General features: G+C 55.6%; 1 protein-coding gene across 3 annotated transcripts in view; it reads left to right on the top strand.

Moving 5' to 3' along the window:
• Nol4l (nucleolar protein 4 like) overlaps nucleotides 1-6,000 on the top strand; it is a 122,720-nt gene that overhangs the window by 87,175 nt on the left and 29,545 nt on the right. Inside the window, exon 1 of one of the 3 annotated variants that reach the window (XM_023714825.1) lies at nucleotides 7-126. The exons of the other annotated variants lie outside the window; for them this stretch is intronic. The gene's annotated coding sequence lies outside the window, so the exon portion shown is untranslated. Of the gene's footprint in view, nucleotides 1-6; nucleotides 127-6,000 lie in introns of those variants that run through there. 3 annotated transcript variants of the gene reach the window in all.

Below are 6,000 nucleotides of genomic sequence, written 5' to 3'. Positions count from 1 at the left end.
CGGCGGTGCCAGCCCCTCTCCCAGGGCGGCCGCGGCGGCAGCAGCAGCGGCTGGAGCCTGGGGCTGTCACCGCCGCCCACCGCACTCACTCGCGAGCCCGGCCGCGGTCCTCGCCTCGCCACCCAGGTACGGAGTCCGCGGGACCCGGCGATCGGGCCGTTTCCGGATCCCTGGCCGCCGCCCCCTCCTCCTGCTACTGCCGCCGGCCGTTGAGCTGCGGTTGGGGGTTGGGGTTCTGGGAGGGGGCTCTGGGGGCGCTTCCTGCGCGGGGCCGAGAAGGGGCGCGGCGAGCGGCTGCACTCTGAGCTGAGCTGGCTGGGGCGAGGGCGGGCGAGCGCGCCCAGGAGTGGGGGCAGCCGGCCGGAGAGGTGCGCCGGACTCCGAGCGCGGGGCTGCGGGCGCACCCCACTCGCGGGCCGTGCGCGCCGCCGGGCCTGGGGGGCGGTGATTGCGCGCGCCGCGCCGCGGTATTGTGCCGCTGCCGCACGGTGTGCAGTGGACTCAGCGCCGTGTCCCGAGGAGGAAGCGTCCGCGGGTGGTGGGGCGGGGACCGGGCTGGCCGCCGCCGCCTCGAGAAGGGAAGTGGACTGTGTTTGGAGCTGCGAGGACGGGAAGCATGGAGTGGCAGGGAGGGGCCCCCGCCGTGACGCGGGGAGTTGAGACGCGGTTTGCAGAGTTGAGCCCACTTTGGCAGGCCCCTGTCCCTCCCGGAGTGGAACCGGTGCCCCTCTCAGGTGCGCCACCCTGGTGCGTGCCGCGGGCACCGACGACCCCTGGCGAAGGGCACTCGGCGGGGGCAGCTGGCTGGCTGGAGGGCGCGCGCAGGGGTTAAGTTGGATTTACACCTCCGCCCGCCGCTCGGGTCCTCCGCGGCCGGCGGGATACTTCGGTTGGGGGCGGGGGCAGGGAGGAGGGCGTGCAGTCTGCGTTTTATTCCACCCGCTCGGTTCCGAAGTGACCCTGCACCCTCTCTGCGCTGTGTTTGCCTACGTCTGGCTGCCCCTACCGAGCAACGCTTCCTGGGGGAAGTTCTCATTAAGCCTCGCTAATTAGCATTATTCCTGAAGAAAGGTTAAGGTTAGACTGTCCTTTTCCTTAAGGGGAGCGCCCCCCCATCCCTTCTCCGTCCGCCTCCCCAAGAGCACAAGCAGCACAGAAAGAAAGTGTGAAGAGTCGAAGATCAGTGGAGAAGCCACAAACACATTAATTCAAATGGAACCCCCCCCACATTGATTTTTTTTCTTTATGTCTGCTCTGAGGGGAGATGAATAACCTCCTCATTTCACCTGAAATGGTGTTTGGACTCTGTGATTTCCTCCGTTTTTTGAGGATTGTGCCCTGAAATAGACTCTCTAGAGATAAAACTCTACTTATCCCAGAATCAGCTAGGACCCTTTAAACACACACCCGGATACACACCAGGTTGGGGAGGAGTCTGAGGAGAAATATTGGGATTCTCATTACTCTTCTGGGGAAACCTCTGGTGATGGGACCAGGTCCCTGTCTGGACCCTGAAACAGGTGATTTGGGCAGTGAGTTGCTTGGGGGAAAAGGCTCATTTATGGCATAGCCCCCAGTGGGTAGTTTAATTCCCAGGTAGTAAATTTCCCCTTCTTTGGAAAGCCATTGGGGCCTGACTGTATCCTTGAATAACAGCAGCTCCTGCCTAATCCGGGTTCAGGCTGGGCTTGTTCTGAACAGCAGGATTTAAGACTGCTACTTCTCCCTTGCCCAGTAGCTGGGTGTCCCGAAGCCATTCAGCACTTTGCAGCTGTGCTGGGGCAGCTGAGTGTCCTAGGGCCTTCCAGCTGAGGAGGTTGACTTTGAGGAACTTCTCCCGTGACCTTGGCCACCCAAGGGTAGCAGGGAGGTGGTCCGCCCATGAGTTGCTCAAGAACTTTTTATCTTGTCTGCTTGTGTGAGTTCTTTTCTTGGAAGGACAGTGCTGTCTGGGATTAGCTCACAGTGGTTCCCCTCCAGCCCTCTTCCTGACTGGAAGAGCCCTGCCCACTAGAGCTCATTTCTCCAGCTTTGCTTATAAAGGGACCCCCATTAATGGCAGGGGTTTGGAGTATCAGGCACTCATGGTGAGGAATGCTGGGAAGACAGCCAGTTGTCTTTGCTTAGGAACAAAAGCCCATTTTATACTTGATACACTAGTAGGAAGGTGTGGGGTATGCTCAATTACTACCACAGACAAGAGTAGACACATGTGTGTGGACATGGTTCTGATGGGGGAGGGGAAAAGGGGGAGAGAGGGGGAGGGGAAGGGAGAGGGAGAAGGAGAGAGAGAGAGAGAGAGAGAGAGAGAGAGAGAGAGAGAGAGAGAGAGAGAAACAGGAGCCTAAAGTGTGCTAGGTGATTGGCTGGCTCAGCCCTCCCCACTTCCCATTTCCCAGAAGAGCTTGTGCTTGTGTGGCTGGTGAGCAGAGGAGGCCTTTAGCAGGAAGGAGTGGAATTGTGCAGGGAGTGTCCCCAGAAGGTTGGCCTTCTCCCCTAGTGGCCAGGTGAAGCTTGGGGTGCAGCTTGAGAGAGCAGCCTTGAGAGCCTCCAGGGCTTAGTGGCTACTCAGACCACCCTGTTTCATTCTCCCCATCATAACAGGGATCTGAACCCATGCTCCTTGGATCTTGAGGTTCTGCTTGCTCTTGATAAGCTGTCTGGTGAGCTGAAATGGTTAAGTTTAGGTTGAATGTACCTCCTTGGTGTGTTCAGTGGCCATGTGCCCAGTGTTTGCAAGTGTGGAGATGGGCCCATAGGTGCTCTGGAGGGAGGTGCCTGACCCTGGGTAGAGAAACTGCACCTTATTCCACATTTTGGTATCCACCTGCTTGGTATAGAGCTGGCCTGGGGCAAGTGCCCCAGTCTTGTGCTCTTTCTGGCTGCCCAGCAAACCCAGGGGCGGTTCAAAAAGGGGTCTGTTTTCTTCTTGGCCTAGAAACATCCCCTGCACATCCCCACCCCTGCCTTCCTCTGAAACATACTCAGGGCTCCTAGTCAGGGCTTAGGGCTTACACTTGCACTAAATTCTCTGCAAATCCTCCCCCTTTCTTTCTCAAGCAAGGGGTAGGTATAGAGTTACAGTTCAGAGGAGAGGCCTGGAAAATATTGTATGGGGCACGCCCAAGGATCCCAAGTCCTGGAGGATAAAAATGGCTGGATTTCAGAGGCACCAGGAGCGCAGTTCCAGAGAAATTGACCCCAGTTGTAAAATAATCAGGTTACTGATAGCACCTGCCCATAGTTACAAGCCATGGATACAGGCCTGTTTCCACCATTTCCTTCCTTCGTCTCCCATTTTCCCCTCCTCCTGGGCTGGGCAATGCTCGGTCATAGCTGGCCTGCCCAGAAGGAAGGGCTTCAGAGCTGGGTGGAGAGAGACTGAACCTGCCTGTGAATTTTGGACTGAAGATAAGTGCAAGGGAGCATTTGGTCAGCTCCTCTCTCTGCTCAGCTGCTAGGTTAAGGTGTGCCACAGAGACTGACCAGGTGCCACTTGTATGAAGAGCAGGTGGCCTTGGTGCCCTGTGATCCTAAGGGCCCAGACCCTCTGCTACTGCATATCTTATGGACTTTTATTGGCAGGTGGGCTAGGCTATAGGCTTCAGAATGTCCAACAGTAAAAACTAGAGTTGCCAGGGGACAGCTGCTTGTCCAGTCACACCGTTCTGGGTGAAAGGACCCAGGAGCAATGGAGGGTGCACAGTTGTATTTTCTAATGTAGTTTAATTGAAGTTTGTTAATAGAAAGGGAGAAGTTAGCCTAAATTCCATTGAGATTGCTGGAGAAAAAAAGCAAGGAGTTACTTGTGACTGTGGGTGGTGTGGGGGGCACCTTGGTCCCAGCATAGGCCTGAGGCTTCCCCACTCTCCAGCCTACATTGTCTGCCTCCTGAAGGGCCTGCTGGACTTGGGTGATGGCTTATGAATTATGTGTGCTGGAAATTGCCTGGGTAATTGGCCTGCTCCTGTGGCCTCGCGCAGTGCGGGTGGGTGCCTGGATATTCACCCTCTGCCCCTCTGCAGCAATGGTCCTGCAACCATAAAGAGCTGGGGGTCTGCTGCAGCCAGCAAGGGGGTAAGGGGTTGTGGGAAAGCTGCTTCTCCAGGCCAGACCTGAATGTGTGGGAGTCCAAGGTGTCCTTGTCAGTCTGACCAAAACTAATTTGGTTTTGAAAGTTTGTTTTCTGAAAAGTTCGATTTAATAGACTTGATGCTTACTTCTTAAACAATTACCCTAGCACACAGTGTATCAAAATCTTACACACACTGCTTACAAAACTGGGGCTCATGTGGCAGAACCCTGGGGGCTGTGGGAAAAATCCATTGAGAAATTGGACCTGAGTATCATAGGCCCCCTTGCCCACCGAGTGGGTCAGGATTTTTAGCTGGTCCCTGTACCTAGCTGACAAGGTCTGAAGGAAAGGAAAATTATTTCAGTCCTCTGTGTCCCCAGTGCAACACTAGCGCAGAGTAGTTGCTCAATAATATGCATTAGCTTGTTGAAGGAGAGTGAGCCAGTGTGGCTGTGGCCCATGATTCCCTTTAGGTCTAATCTTGTCATTGAGGAATTGAGTTCTTGGGTTGAAGGAGATGTAGTATGGTGGCTGTATGGTATAGGCTCTGGCTGTACATTGCCTGTACTGAGACTCCCACCCTGCCACTGGTGCTGTGCCTGTGGGCAGTTGGTTGATGCAAGCTTTTGAGGGACAGTTACTAGATCTGGAGTCTGGCCTGCCCAGGGTGCCAGCCTTGTGGGGCCATCGTGAGGAAATCTTATCAACCCCTGCCCCAAAGCTCCACCAGGGTGTGGGCATTGGATGCTCTTCATTATGGGGTGACTTCAGCGTCACTATGAAACAGAGTCTGCCTGTTCCCTATGGGACCTGTCAGGGCAGGACTAGACAGGGTCCATTTGGGTGGACAGTTCAGCCATCCAAGCCAGAGAAGCTGAGTATGGGTGGCTGTCAGCTACAGGAGGGCCCAGGTTCTCCTATGGCCCCCATTCAAGAACTGTGCGCAGTGGGACCAGAGTCCTTAATTGTCAAATTAATGCAGTGTCCTCATTAAACAGCAACATCATGCCAAGCAATTCAGTTGATTCAACAAGTCTTGCCGGCTTTGTGGGGAATTTAGAGAACATGCAGCCAGGTCCCCGCTCTCCCACTCTCCTGCTCGCTAGCTGGCTCGTTCGTTCCTTCCTTCCTTCCTTCCTTCCTTCCTTCCTTCCTTCCTTCCTTCTTCCTCCCTCCCTCCCTCCCTCCCTCCCTCCTTCCCTCCTTCTCTCCCTCCCTCCTTCCTTCCCCATATTGGGCAAAGGCTGTGTCACTGAGCCACAGCCCCCAGCCCACTCTGGAAAGCTGTGGGGTTTTCTTGAGAAAGACACAGCTGAGAGCCACAGCTGCTGTCCTGGGTGGTGCAGGTGAGCAGGCTGCTCCGCAGACCACAGAGATGGAGCTGGATGGACAGCAGGGTGCGCTAGGAATGGGGTTTCAAAACACAGCCGTGGGCTTTCTAGGAAACGGACAGCTTTCAGCAGAGGTTTGGGGGTGGAAAGCAGAAGGTGTTTAGGCCTTGCCATGGAGCAGATCTGGCCTTACCACTTGTTGGCGCCCAAGCCTCCAGCAAGTGCCTTTAGCTCCTGGAACCCATTTCCTCATCTGAAGGATGGGCTAAGAACTGTGCCTACCTGGGGGGCTTGGGGAGGGGTAGAGAAGAAAAATGAGAAATGCTTGGTACCCAGAAAGCTTTGGCTTGTGTTGTCACTGATGCAGACTTGGCAGAGTAGAGAGCCTTCACTGAGCTCCAGCCACTCCCTGCTCCTGTGCCCTGTGAGCCTCCTTGGGTTCTGTGGGCTCCACAAGCCTTTGATCCTGCCCTGGTGACATGTACCTTGGGAGGAGGGAACACTCCTGTGTGGCTGTGCTGCTGCCCACCCCAACTGCAGAAGCCTCCTGTTGCTCTACAATAGCAGTGCCTGGCTATTGTTGACCATGCCTGG

The sequence above is a fragment of the Octodon degus genome, unplaced genomic scaffold (assembly GCF_000260255.1).
Source record: "Octodon degus isolate 3935 unplaced genomic scaffold, OctDeg1.0 scaffold00037, whole genome shotgun sequence".
NCBI classification, from domain to species: domain Eukaryota; kingdom Metazoa; phylum Chordata; class Mammalia; order Rodentia; family Octodontidae; genus Octodon; species Octodon degus.
The sequence above is the reverse complement of the archived record's forward strand: the minus strand, read 5'-3'. Positions and strand labels throughout refer to the sequence as shown.